The following is a 15,618-nucleotide window of genomic DNA, read 5'->3' on the forward strand; positions in this document are numbered from 1 at the left end:
GCGCCTATTATGCAGTGCAGGTTGATGGGCAAAGGTCCTGAAAATGCATGCAGTGTGGTGGCTTAGTATTTCTACATTACAGCGTAATGGGTAGTGTCTCTAAGAAGCGGTGTTGTACCGTGGATGGGCATTCATAAAATGCATTGCATTGTTGTGTCTTAATAATGCTATTGAGCAGTGTGGGGCAGTAGGCCCATACTACAGTGCAGTATGACGCATGTGTCTTTCTAGGATGAAGCGAAGTAGGCTTGTGTCTGGAAGATGCAGTGCAGTCTGATAGATTAAACCTCCAAGGATGCAGTGCAGTGTGATAGGTTAAACCTCCCAGGATGCAGAGTAGTGTGATAGATTAAACCTCCAAGGATGCAGTACAGTGTTATGGATTAAACCTCCCAGAATGCAGGGTAGTGTGATAGATTAAATCTCCAAGGATGCAGTGTGGGGCAGTAGCTCTATACTGCAGTGCAGTATGGCGCATGAGTCTTTCTGGGATGAAGTGTAGTACGCTTAAATCTAGAAGATGAAGTGCAGTGTGATAGATTAAACCTCCAAGGATGCAGTACAGTGTGGGTAGTAGGTCCATACTGCAGAGCAGTATGACGCATGCATCTCTCTAGGATGAGGCGAAGTAGACTTGTGTCTTGAGGATGCAGTGCAGTGTGATAGATTCAACCTCCAAGGATGCAGTGCAGGGTGATAGACTGAACCTCCAGGGATGCAGTGCAGTGAGGGGCAGTAGGTCTACACTGCAGTGTAGTATGACGCATGCGTCTTTCTAGGATGAAGTGTAGTACGCTTGAGTCTGGAAGATTCAGTGCAGTGTGATAGATTAAACCTCAAGGGATGCAGTGCGCTGTGGGGCAGTAGGTCTATACTGTAGTGCAGTATGATGCATGCGTCTTTCTAGGATTAAGTGTAGTACGCTTGTGTCTGGAAGATGCCATCACTCTGATAGATTTAACCTCCAAGAATGCAGTGCAGTGTGGGGCGGTACATCTATTTTGCTGTGCAGTACGATGCATGTGTCTTTCTAGGATGAAGTGAAGAATGCTTGTGTCTGGAAGATGCCATCCGTGTGAAAGATTAAACCTCCAAGGATGCAGTGCAGTGTGGGCAGTAGGTCTATACTGCAGTGCAGTATGACGCATGCATCTTTCGAGGATAAAACGAAGTAGGCTTGTGTCTTGAGGATGCAGTGCAGTGTGGTAGATTAACCCTCCAAGGATGCAGTGCAGTGTGGGGCGGTCGGTCTATCCTGCAGTGCAGTATGACGCATGAGTCTTTCTGGGATGAAGTGTAGTACGTTTGTGTCTGGAAGATTCAGTGCAGAGTGATAGATTAAACCTCCATGGATGCAGTACAGTGTGGGGCAGTAGGTCTATACTGCGGTGCAGTATGACGCATGCATCTTTCTGAAATGAAGTAGGCTTGTGTCTGGAAGCTGCAGTACAGTCTGATAGATTAAACCTCCAAGGATGCAGTGTAGTGTGATAGATTAAAACCCTAAGGATGCAGTGCGGTGTGAGAAGTAGGTCCCCTTACGCTAAATGCAATGCTGTGGGTTAGCGTCAGTGATGTACACAACAAACAGTACTGTGCTATAATGTCTCTTAGATGTAATATCGTGCCGGGGCAGATGATGTCCCTATGTCTATAGTGGTTGTCTAATGCGCCTATGATGCAGTTGTAGAATGGTTTACTGTCTTGAGTTTGCATTGTGTTATTCTAGTTTCACTTTTGTACAGTGCACCATGGTGTGTTAGACTCTAAGGTGTAGTGTTGTGTTTCTAGGAAGCATGAATTGTGCTAAGTCAGGTTCTATGCTGGGTTTAATACAGTGCTTATTTTGAGTCGGTGTTTTCCGGTGCTTGGCACCGGTCCTATATTCTCAACATGACAGTTTACCACATGGTGGCGCTGTCAATCAAATTTTATGGAATAAGAAAGAAGTGATTAATAATGCAATATTCATTAAAAATTAATAATATTGGCCACAAATGCCATTCTTGAGGCACTGTGAGGCCTGGAGTAGCCAGAATTGTTACACTTGTAGAAGTGAGATGGTTATTGGTTATGTTGCTACTATCACAGGAAGGGGCAATGGGTGGTGCAAGCTGCATGGGTGTCTCGAGGATGGCCCTGGTATTTGGTTTTCTTTTTTTCTTTTACAAATTAAGCACTGGACTATACATTTTTCTCACCTATACATCTGCATCCTGGGAACACAACTGTTACAATGCACTACATCTTGGGACATTGACACACCACATTGTGTTGTATCCAAGCGATATTAGCCAAATGGATAAGGCTGTCTTTAACCAGACCTAAATCGAGGCTTGAAAGACACGGTTTCCAAGTGTTTTGCATGCATTTCTTACAGCACAATAAACAATTGGTGTCTGGGGCTGCCAAGCTCTGCTGTGTGCTTTGATTTGAGAAAAAAATCACTCTATTTGTTTCAATGAATCGCAGTTCCTATAAAAGAGAATAAACATATTAAAGTGTGGTTTCAGGAGAAAGACATGTTTATTGTTCAAATCTGAAACTGGGTTATCAAAAGCATTAATAAATTAGAATCCACTCTGTATTTTTTCAGTGGAACAGTGAAGAATGCTGAAGACACCTCTTGGAAACACTCATACACAGTTTTTTTCTTCATAGTGGAACACATTTTAGAGGACTTTTTTCCAGCAGATTTGTTAGAAAGAAATGTGATCAAATTGAACATGCAATTTATTTGTGTCCAGCTCAGCTCGGATTGTCACAAAAGATGAATTTTAAAGAAACCATTTAAAACAGAGACTCCCAGAGCTGAGAACATTTGTAAATGTCTGTGCAAGCCACGAAAATGACCTCTCGTCAGTATGAAAGCGCCATAAGATGTCCATTGTGGTATCCTGGGTCAAACTGTAGCAAATACCTCACTTAATATGCCAGCTGAACTGCGTTCTAGAACCAGAAAATGAATAGGCAAGTTAGAAATACTTAAGAACCTTGACAGAAATGGAACAGCTCGAAGGAAACACAGCGGACGCATTTCTGGTTCTGATGGCCTCATCTCGGGCCCGATTCACATAATGAACTTAAGACTCAATCCTAAACTTACTACTATTTTGGTATTCACAGAATGAACTTACTACTTTTGGCATTCACAGAAGTTAAGATTTTGTCTTAAGTTTGTATTAAGACAGACTTAAGACAGACTTAAGACAGACGTAAGACAGACTTAAGACAAAATCCTAACTTCTTTGAATATCAAAAGTAGTAAGTTCATTCTGTGAATGCCAAAAGTAGTAAGTGGATTCTGTGAATACCAAAATAGTAGTAAGTTTAGGATTGCGTCTTAAGTTCATTCTGTGAATCGGGACCCTAGAGTCATTCGCGGCCGGCATGACTCGCGGTTGGGGGATGGATGGGGGTTGCGGGTGGGGGGGGCCACTTGAGGCCCCACAACATTACAACAAGTGTCATTGGATATAATGCACTTGTGATATGGTGGAAGGTATATAAGTCACATTTGTGACCCATTACTTGTCCGTTGAACTCTAAACCAGGTCCTGGAACCGGAACTAATGCACAAGTACGAGAGGAGTATAGAGCCACTACAAGGGCAGAGCAGCCGCAGTCGGTAGTAGGAGTTTCTGCAGGGCGGTGACGTGGGGAGGGATAGGGGCAGGGTGGGGTGTAGTAATGTATGGATTACGGAGTTTAACAGGTAAATAAACATATAAATAAATAAAACGAATTTCGCTGCGCGCACTGCATCGCATTTGGTGAGCAGTCTTAGAGTGCAAATTTGGTGGAGGGGATACTCTGTTGCAAATGTGTCAGTGTTCCCATGAATTTCAAGTGTATTATAGCCCATGGCACTTGTAATACAGCAGACAGTGTATCCATCATGTTTTGACCTAGTATCTTATCCATGAAACTCGAAATCAGGACTTTAGACTTTTGCCAAGTGGGAGCCTTGAAAGAATTAACACAAAATGTATAGATACCTTATATGAACGTTTAAACTTGATTAAAAAAATCTCTGAAATTACATTTACAGGTTACCGAAAACTCATGTGATGGTTACCTTTTTGTAGGATTGACTTAAATGTAATTAACTTTAATCATCATCTTAAAAAAGGGAATGAAACAGTCATCATGCTGCAGTTTGGTGTGTTTTCTGATAAATGTTATTGATGTTATAATGCTCCTACCGGAGGAAGAGATATTTTATTATCCCAAAATGTATCGGAAAAAATACGCCAATGCATTTAAATAAAAAGAATACAAGTTGACAGAATTCAGATTTTTGAGACTTTACACTAAATATGTGTGAATGGAGTCTTGAAGGATTGAGAATGCCATGGGTCCCCGCAGAAGTGCTTAGTTTGTTACGACTTGTAACTATATGATTTTGACTCAGGTGGTGAAGTCAATGTAAGTTGCAAGGCAGATGTATAAAAGATAAAAAAACAAATCTCTGGCTGTAAGTAGAGAGTGCTGAATGACTCTGTAAATAAACTTTGCACCCTGTCTTTTCTCATTCATGGCATATGTGAGTGGGTGGTTAATGTGTGCAAGGTCACTACTTGAAATGCTATATACTGATTGGTTTTACCAGTAAGTACTACTGCCTCCCTGAGGGATGTTTAACTGAAAACCACATCTTAGCGAAGAAACTCAAGCAACCTGACTCATACCGCCATTTGGAGGCGTACGCGAGATGACCTGACCAGACGTGATGTTGCCTCAGTGTACCTCAGAGTGAATTAGTACCCCTTCAGTATTGTGAAACTAATGCCATAGAGGCATGATTTGGGCTCTCAAACCAGTCAAATGGCATTCCTAGTTATAAGTAAGTCTTGGAAAATGCTTTAATCTGCAAGCATTATATTGGAAACCCTAATTGTTAGCTTACCCCTATTTCGGCTAAATCCTTTTTCCTACCGCTTACTCTGGTCGTGCTGAAGACTTGGTTCAAGCAGAAAATGTCTTGTTGGATCTATGAAACTGGACTTGTGCCACTGCTACATATACAGAGCTGTCAAAAATCGTGTGAAGACAGAAAGTGTGTGCACAACACATTATGCCCATATCTTCTGTACCTTATATCAGCTTACGCATCCCTCATGTTCATATCTCACACAGGTAGACTTCGTGTAAAACGTAATTGTGGTTAGAATTACGTGCATTACACACACACAAAAATTAGCAATTTTACTTTTTCCCACTGCTATTCATAAGTGTAAGAGTTTCCCCACAGACCGCATGGCATGCCATATAGCCATAGTAAGTGCCAACATCACCTCAAGGTCAGCGTAGAGATGCATGAGCTATGATTTGTCCTTCATATGGGGCCTGAATCTCCCCCACACAAACCACGATTTCACTGAATTAGAAGAGAGATGGTCACACAGAAGGGGGGAAAAATTGTAGGGGTGCATCATAACCATGAGTAGTAAGCACCCGCATATTAAGAGGAACTGTAAATGTGTGATTTAAAATGTAACAGTAGGTCGGGGATAGGTGGAGTAAGTAGAAATTGTATTCTTAACATTTGCAGATTAATGTAGAGCTTTAACAGAAGTGGGATGCTTTGAATAACTTAGAAATGCTGTTTATTTTGTGAAATGCTGCTTTAGGATAGACGTGCCATATTAGAAGTTGCACGTGTAGGGAGACAAATTGTAATGCATTAACGCGATTAGGACTTAGGTTTTAGAATCGAAATGTAATAATGCTTTATAATGATTTTGAACGTACTGATCATAATGTAGAATTAGAAATGTTTTAAATGTGTAAAGGCCTGGGACACGAAGAAGCCAGTAGAGGCCTAACGATAATTTCTTTAGTTAGCCTTACTTCAATGTGAAATGATTTTCTCATTGAGAAAGGCTGTCTCAGCAAATATTGAAATGTTCGAATGTGTGCAGGGCTGTTTCTCATGTATTTCTGTTTGCAGGTGCAAGGCCATGCGGCTCGTTAGGTAAAATACTCCATTGTTTTAGGAGTTAGGATGGTAGGCGCGAGTGCAGAGAAGTATCCAAGAATGCGGGAGTGCAACATTTTGCGGTGAAGGTGTCTGGGACCCAAGGACACCTCAACGGACTTCCATGGAGAGGTGCCATGCTGGAAAAATCCTTGGACCGACACCTGCCCAGAGAGGCGTGTTGGGGGCGTGCCTGCTGGTTTTGGGATTTTGTATTAGGGACAGTGCCCAAGGGTGGAGATTGGATTTTGGTCAGGAGTTTGGAAGAGCAGGATGTAGACAGTTAGAGCAGATTTTGGGGAACTTAGGGCAGAGTAAGGTTAGGAAGGAGCATCTTAGAACGAGCTCTGTAACTTAGGTTACTTTCTGAAAGTGAATGCACTTCTTAGGAAGTCTTCACTGCTGACAGCTTTACTCTTGCCTAGGAGGGATGTTAAGTAGGGATGTCACCTTAGAGTTAGTGTAGGGACAGACTAACCATCTTTCTTTTTCTTTTCTGTAAATGCAGTCCAGACTTCAAGTGGGGACAATCATTGCATGTTTAATGCTTCTTGAATTGACTCTGCTCTTTATCTTGAGTCGTTTGGGACTCTTGTATAGGATTATGTTTGTATTAGTGCCGGTTTATTTCCTGAACCTCTTGCTAAGATGTTTGTATGTCCATCTATTTTTGTCTTTGTAATAAATCTTTAAATTTTAGTTCATAGTTAGTGATTCTTTAAGTTGGATTTGATGTTGATTTACAAAACTGTTTGAAATTATGAATTTGGGAAAATCTTCCCTCTACACTTCTAGCAAGTAAAAAGATTTGATCGGCCTGACCTGGGATTCTGGAGATTGGTAAGGTAAAAATCTAGAAAAGAATCCCAGCTTCCCCAGGAATCACATCTTGGCACAAAACGTTATATATGTACTACCCACTGATAGGGTGGTTCACTGAAGCAAACTCTGCATTGATGCATCTGTACAGGCAGCGCCAAGAAAGTGCTTGCAATTACTGAATCTTACTACTATTAAAGGTCGTCCAGATTGTAGCTGTGGACCCTTCTGCCTGCTCAGGTACAGTTAGTGTTTATATACACTGAGATACAGCCTGTAAGAGCAGACGTGAGGCACATCATATAAATATTGATGCACGCTCAGGATCTACCTGTGAATATTGGGGAATTCCCATATTCTGTCTGCGGCTATTGATGAACACAAGATCTCCACCTTAGACCCTACAAGCCCTGGTGTGAATACTTGTTCTCTCAGACTTAAGCCCTCATTTATGGGATTTTGGCATAGGCAGCGTTACAAGGGACTGTGCTGCGCTGCCCAATGCCGAAGTGAAAGGGCAGGAATGCACTGTAGTTATGCACTGTGGTGCATTCCTGTCATTTCTCGCTGCACTGGTGCCGTTTCGACAGCCTAACGTCAAGGTAGGCACCCTTGCACCTTGATGCAATGGTGCCTCTGTTCCATGCAGGATTGTTTTTGTGGAGGAAAGGGCACCGTCCTGTGGCATTTTCCTCTTTTTATGTGAGCTGCAGAACGCAGCACACATTGAAAGATATAAAGATTTTTCTACTTGTTACGCCTCACCTTGGGAGGCGTAAGGATTTGGTGGTTTCCCAGCTTTACATGACTTTGTAAATCTGGGTCAGCCTCTAATTCCATGGGTGTTGCTTGGGAAAACCCACCGCGACGCCCATGGAATGCCTCCAGGGTGCAGAGTAAGGCGACACAACGCTTTGCACTGCACTGCCTTACTCATGATTTATGAGGCCATTCAACTTCATGGCGGGTGGCTTTGTGTGGCTTCATGAATCGCATTAGGAGCCCTGCGTCATGCATGGACCACTTTGCGTGCTGCAAAAGTGATGCAAGGTTCTCATAAATGAGCCCCTTAGATTGCAGGAATACATTTCTCGGCAGAGTACCCCTAATGAGCCTGGGGTATCTGAAAGCGGTCCTCCCTGCTGCACCGTAGTTCATCTAGGGCCAGATGTAGGTGGCCGTTTCAGGCCATTTACCAATCGGTAACGGCCGATTTTGGCCGTTACCGATCGGTAAATAGGTGACAGGTATGTAGGGGCCATTTTTTTACCGATTCGGTAAAATTACAGAATCGGTAATTGTACCGAATCGGTAAAATAAAAATTCGGTAAATTTACCGAATCTGAGGCTCCCATATGTAGGTGGGACTCTTCTGAGTCCCAGAGGCCTTACAGAATCGGTATTTTACCATCAAATCCAATTTGATGGTAAAATACCGAATCCGGTGTGCATGCACATGTGTGCATGCACACCTATGCCATGTGACAGGCAGACCTGCCCTTAGGGCATGTATGCCTGCCACATGGCACCCGAGCCTGTTTTGGGGGTGCCAGAGGGTGTCAAAGTGACACCCCCTGCACCCTTGTGAAAATCGGTATTTACCGAATCGGTAAATACCGAACACTTCCGAATCGGTATTCCAGCACATCTGGAATACCTACATGTCCACAGCTTAGATTTACCGATTTTTAATTACCGAATCGGTAAAATTCGGTAATTAAAAATCGGTAAATCTATTTTACCTACATCTAGCCCCTAATCCTCCCGTAATTATGGCCACATCACACCTGTCCCTCTTCTTTAAAAGTGCTTTAATGGGACTGAGAGGGGTTAATAAAATGGTATGTTTAACTTAAAAGCCACTATGTCTAAATATCTAAATATCCCTAAATTCCTTTCACCCTGGACTGCTTAGTAGTATGGGAGTACTATGGGACATTATTGTCATCGGACCCAACCCATTCAGTGATTCTAAGCATGTCCCAAAATGCTAATGTCTCAAAAATGCCCAAATCAAGTTTGTAATTGCTCTTGCTCTTAGTTGAAAAACTCCTATTCTGAAACTATTTTTTTATGTCCGATAAATGATCTTGGAATTTCTAGTACTCATTTGTTTTGTATTGTAGAGTATGGTTGCTACCGGTTAGGGTACCCTGGTGCTGGTTACAGACCCAGAGACCTACTGATGGATAAAACAGATAGAGGTGGCTTGGACCTGCAACTTTTTAAGAATTCCCTGTGCATCAGATGCTTTCCGGTAATATTTCTGTTATTATGTCATGGAAGTAGGCCAGTTCACATGTGTGAGATAACACACAAGTTTATTCCTCAACCTGCTGATCGCCTGACACAGCCGCAACAGCCATTTTTCAAAACAAATCTTTAACACATTCTAAACTGACACATAAAACGAGAAAGCTCACGCACACATACCGCTGTCGCCCAAGAGTTCGCTATTACAAACCCTTTGGGGCTGTAGCTGCATTCTTCTCTTGATAGGGAGCCGCTCCCGCTCGTTTTTCCAGTTTTAGAGAAAGTTGCAATGAAACTTGGATCACCTGGTTTGTGGTTACTGATGAATGGCAAGTAAGGTCATTAGGTTAATTATATCCCCAGGTCACCAAACTGAGGGGCAGATTTACTAGCCCCTTGCGCCTCTTTTGTGCCGCCATTGCGTCACTTTTGTGACGGAGCGGCCGCGCAAAAGATGCGCCATGGTGCGGGGTATTAACAACGTGACTCATCTGGGGGATGCGTCACGTTGTAAAACCCTGCGCCATAAGGAGGCGTTCCTGCGCAGGAACACCTCCTAAAAGTGGCTGAGTGAAATCTACAAGATTTCACTCAGTCACTTTTAGGCCAATGATGCGTCAAAACCCTGCGCCTGCTTGAAGCAGGCGTAAGGCTTGAGGCAGCATTGAAAGAATATGCCCCCCCAGAGCATTGCTGGAGCTGCGTCGCGCTTGCGACGCAACTCCAGCAATGCGCTGCTTTTACGGCACAGATGCGTGCCGCATCTGTGCCGTTTTGGCCCCATGGTGCGCCGCATTGTAAATGCAGCGCATCATGGGTGGCGGAGCTGAGGCGCACAATAACTGGCGCATCCAGGGATGCGCCAGTAATTGTAAATCTGCCCCTAAGACTATAAGTAAATAGTGGTTAAATAATTGGATCACTAAGTCCTGAGGAAGGCCGAACGATCTAGTTGGCCATTTCAGAGTAGTTGAAACATGTTGACAAGAGACCAGATAGGAGGGATGAAGGGCCACACACAACCGCATTTCATCACCGCTAGAGATTTGTTAATCCTATCCAGAGAGTTCAATAATAATGATGATTTAGAACATCCCTGGGTCAGTTTTACTCACCTCTTTGTTCTGCAGAGTAGATTGCCATAAATGTGTGATTTGTCTTCCCCATTTCTCTGTGCTCCATCCCCGGCGTTGGTCTGCGCAGGGATGTTGTAGTACACCCAATGTTGAAGCATGCCAATATTAGTGGGTGAGTGCATTTTTAAAGAACCGTGTGTTTTTCCTATGTGATATTCTTGATTTGATGGAATATTACATTTTCTCCTTTTTATCTTTTTGTGTGCATGTTTGCTGGCCACCCCAGCATGTCGTAATTTGACGGTGATCGGGTTAGCGTTAAGCTTTGCTACACGAATTCCCCTTATCTTGACTATGGTTGTCGGAAGCCATTTTGAACGTGCCGGCTGCCATTTTATATGAATGCGTCGCCTCGTGGCTAGCATGCCCGTTTGTCCTTTTTCTGTACCACTGACCACTCGAGTTTGCCCAGCAACAGGCTATTTTTGGTACTGGTCAAGCCCGCACATGCGCAGTTGAACCCTTTGTACCTTTGGATAGTCATCACTTAGGAATGTCCCTCCAAACTGACCAGTGGTGCTGTAACTCCTCCCATGAGTTGGCTTTGTTCCAAAAATGATTATATATGTACCTAAAACTCTGTAAATGTGTTCCGCCTACATTTTTATTACTGTAAAACTGTATAAAAGAGGTCTCGCACCGATGTAAGGTGTGATACTTCTTGCATTGCCGAAGGGTGCTGTAGGAATGTACCACCACCCCATGGGGTCTTAATAAACTTGTCTTTTGCATTTTCCAGTTTCCGTGCCAACATCTTTTCACGGTGTAGCGGGTTTTGCGGAATATGTAGGCCTGGAGAACCCAATACCACAAGCACATTATGCGTGCTGTATGCAGTCACTGCCTATGCCTGCAGGCAATGGCTAGGTTCATCGCTGAACATCCACCGCCCACCTGTCATGATTAAAGGCTGTTCACTCTGGCATAGCCTGATATTCCAGGTTGCCCTGTGTTTTTTCTGAGTCCCTGACACTATGCCTGTAAAGATGGAATAAGATGTCCTAGAAGCTACCTGTGGCTATTGCAGTGCACAAGATAGCACCTGGCAGTGTCTCTCCCCACTGGTGTCTGTCTATCCAGAGGCGGTGCAGCTTGCCCTGCGCTTGACAAAGATTTTTAGGAGTATGTTGGAAAAAGGGCTGAAGGTGGGTGATGAGGAAGAGGTTCTGCAATAATTTCCCAGGACAAGTCCTGGCTCCAACTCTTTATGGGAAAAATGTGTGTTAAGCTGTTTTTTAATTATCCGCGCGCCTTTCATGCATTTTTTCTGAAAAAGAGCCTCATACAAAAGGAGTGCACAGAAAGGCACAGTCATTGTGACCAGGCAAGATTCTCACTTGCTTTTGAGTCAGCAGTACCTCACATGTGCCTGTTGCCATGGTGACAAGTGACAATTTTCTTCCCATTCACAATAGACGCTATGCCTTTAAATAGCTTCGGGTTACCAACACTTCTGCCGGGCTATGCAATCCTTAAACTTTCACGCCTCTAGCAAGTTTTCTGCTCCTTACTCCACCAGCCTGGCCTCTTCCGCATGACCTGTCGCCCCTAGCTGTGTGCCCCATACACAATGTGCACCCCTCTTCTGCCCTCTGTGTCCACCGACGTTTCTCCTCTGGTGTCACCCCTGTAATCTCAGCTGTGTCAGTCTTGCAGTGAGTGTCTCCATCTCTTACCCCTTCAGCCACTGGTTTACTTCCAGGAGAAAAGTCAGCAAGTTCAGCTAATTCCTTTTATTTTATGCTCCTTTTTCAATACTTGGAGAATCCTGCAGGAGTCAGCAATACCCCCACCTTTGCTTAATCTGATTCACAGTACTAATTTAAGACAAAATCCTAAATTTACTACTTTTGGTATTCACAGAAGTTAGGATTTTGTCTTAAGACAGACTTAAGACAGAATCCTAACTTAAGTCTGTCTTAAGTCTGTCTTAAGTCTGTCTTAAGACAAAATCCTAACTTCTGTGAATACCAAAAGTAGTAAGTTTAGGATTTTGTCTTAAGTTAGTTCTGTGAATCGGGCCCAACATTATTATTATTATTCCATTTGTAGAGCGCATGGTTACAGCGCCGGTGTGTCCCCGCGCTGATAGCAGATTCTCAGATGACCAGAGATAGGAAGGTATGACACAGCAAGCATGTCTCATGTATCTATTCTAATTTACTGATGGGGAAAAGCCATGTTTTCAGCGTTTTCCTAAAGGCAGCTTCACATGGCTGTGTTCTCATATAACTATTCACAAAGAAGGGGAGAGGGTCAAAGAAATTGTACAACTCCACCACCCCGAAACCCCTAAGGCAAAGTATACACACAAGAAGGGGTGGAGAGATTAGAATACACGTGTAACAACACGAGACAGAAAAAAAAAATCTGTTTTGAAAACGGCTCTCACAAAGTGTGTGACATGCTTCATCATCGGGTTTGCTTACAAAACGCCCTGGTGTAGCCACACTCAGGGCGGAGCATAAGGGAAGGGGAAGAAAAAAATAATAAAAGATAGAGAAATGACAAGACACAACACACAATGATAGAACAGTGAATATCACCCTGTGACTGGGATATAACCTGTTACTTTCCGGATTTGAGTCTCATATGTCAGGTTGGAGTCAAGCCATACTCCAAGGTTTTTGACTTCTGCTTTAGGGGTTGGGAGTTGCTCAAGTGTCTCAGGCCACCATGCAGATGTCCAGACAGATGGCGCCCCTCACACTATCATCACCTCTGTTTTACTGCCATTGAGTTTTAGGCAGTGATTTGCCATACATGCTGTTACATCCTCCTTGCATTGGGAGGACTGGTGGGCAGTGCATTCTGGGCTTTGGGATAGTGTGACGAAAAGCTGAGTGTCGTCAGTGTACGATACAATGGACTCCATGTGACCTTCCACTATACTGGCAAGTGGCCCCATATATAGATTAAACAATGTGGGGCTCGGGGCGTGGCTAGCAGGCCATGATGGCGGACGGAGTCTGCTAGAGTTCCGGTGCCGCCAGGAAGAAGAAATCCTGATAGAAGCTCCTGGGGGGCAGAATACCGCCCCAGAGGTGAGGTGCTGACTCCGTATAGCCCCCGACGACTCGGCGAAACTTTGAAGTTCCTGGGAGCTGGGGCTGCCGAACGACCGGAAAAGAGGAGCTCGAGGCCTACTTCCATGCTGCGAGCCGGGACCTAGAGTGGCGGGCACACCCGGACTGCTAGACGCCGCCCACCGATACTGCCTGGAGTCGCCGCGGAGGAGCTGCCCGGGACGTGTCCCTTCCCAGTACTGAAGGCACCGACAGGTACGGCAGAATCATCCGGGCACGGGCAGAGGGACCGGGAAGATCTGCAGGCGACATTTGGTGCCTTGCGGCGCGGACTGCGGGGCCGGGGCGGGACTTGCCTGAAAGCGGCCGAGCTGCCGCGCTGGCTCCGCGGTCTCGAGTACCGACCTGGTACAGCATTGGAGGGCTGAGGTACGGGGTACGGAGGTGCGGCGGAGGGGGTGAGTTTGCTTCTTCCTCCTTCCCCCCCCCCCTGGAGCGGGGGCTGCCGCGGGCCACTAGGAATGGTGACACAGGCCCGTGTGAAGGACCCTGACACACGAGAGACGGCCACTGATGCCTGATACCACCGGCCTGAATTACCACCGAGTTGCAGTGCAGGAAGGAAAGAGAGGAGATCGAACAAGCACTGTGAGTGAGCACTCGTGGTCATTCGAGGTGAAAGGCGCTGGATACTAACGACGGCCCGCGGGGAGAGGATCTAGGCAGACTTTACACGGTGAGACGCCTACTCACCGGTGGCGTCTGAGCAGACTACACTGAGGCCAGGGCCCGAGAAGAACAGACGCTGGGGATTGAAGACACCCCGCATTGGGCCCGCTCTCGGACACGGCTCATACCCGGAGTGAAGGCACCATGGTCCGGAAAGGGGCAAAAACACTAGATGGCAAAGACGGAACATCGGCGGGACACACCCTAGAATCTGGCCCAGAGGGTTCCACACAAATGATGGTAAACTCAGCCCTACCTGGAGACCAGCAAATGGACAAACTTGATCTGATTCTGCAAGAAATCAGAGACTCCAGAACCACAATAGAAACACAGATGGGAACCCTTACCACGAATCTCTCGCTATTAAAAGCTGACCATGACAAATTGGCGGACAGAGTGAAGGACCAGGGGATAACACTGACGGACCTCACCCCGGCGGTGATGGAAAACACCACCTCCATCCAACAAATACAACAGCAAGTGAAGACCCTAATGGAACGCGTGGAGGATGCAGAAGGCTGCAATCGACGCAACAACATCCGCGTCATAGGGCTTCCGGAACGGAGTGAGTGACCCCATGCAACGGAATTCATGGAACAATGGTTCCGGAACAACGTGACCTCGGAGGCCCTGTCGCCGTTCTTCTGTGTGGAGAGAGCTCACCGGATCCCCACTGGACGTCCGAAACCGGGACAAACGCCACGACCACTGATTGTCAAAATCCTCAACTACCGGGACAGAGACATACTGCTGCAAAAGGCCCGGGAGAAGTCCCTCATTGAATATAAAAACAGCCGCATATCGCTCTACCCGGACTACACTAATCTAGTGCAAAAGCAACGGTCCTCCTACTTCGAGATAAAAAAGAGGCTCCAAAACGCCAACCTCCGCTATGCCCTATTGTTTCCAGCCCACCTCAAGGTGATATACGACAATAAGACTCACTTTTTTGAAAGCCCCACTGACGTAGAGGAATGGCTGGAGGTGATGGATATTGAGGAGAATCCGAGATCAACCCAAAGATCGTCGGGTAGCGGCTCCAAGGACAGCGCGGATCATACAGGAGGTACCTTAAATACGCAAACTACGAGACCGAAACAACGGAAACCCACTAAATCCCAACAGAAAGACGGTCAGAAAGAAGCAGTCGCAATGGTGGGCACCTTTCGGCAAGAGCAAGAGATTACCAATACAGACATTGAAGACAGTACCATACACTCGGACTCAGAACACAGTATGGTACTGTTCCCGACTGTAACGCCACGAGCCGCAGATGAACTTTTGAACACTGCTCAGGAGTAACTGCATAAACAGAAGGGGCCTGCGGCCCTAGGACCTACTAATATCCTTTCTAAGTTGTATTGATTGAAAAGCTGGGCCCCGGAGGGGGGGGGGGGGGGGGGGAAGAGGAGGAGAGAACCTGAGACAGGAGCACCGGCCTTTGGTGCGCCGCTTGTATGCTGAGGTCCGGCTTAAATATTTTTTGTTCACTACTTGGAAGTTGAGATTGGTAGACCTCACAACACACACTCCTGCAGAAAGGTGAGACACAGAGGCACGGAGGCGGGGAATCCCCCCCCCCTCGGAGGATACCAACAGTAGACACTCTTAGGAATGACTACCGTAGAGCCGGCAGCGCAGAGCTGTAAGACTCAGTAAACACGGCATATGCTTA

Source organism: Lissotriton vulgaris, chromosome 1_1 (genome assembly GCF_964263255.1).
Source record: "Lissotriton vulgaris chromosome 1_1, aLisVul1.2, whole genome shotgun sequence".
Taxonomy (NCBI): Eukaryota; Metazoa; Chordata; class Amphibia; order Caudata; family Salamandridae; genus Lissotriton; species Lissotriton vulgaris.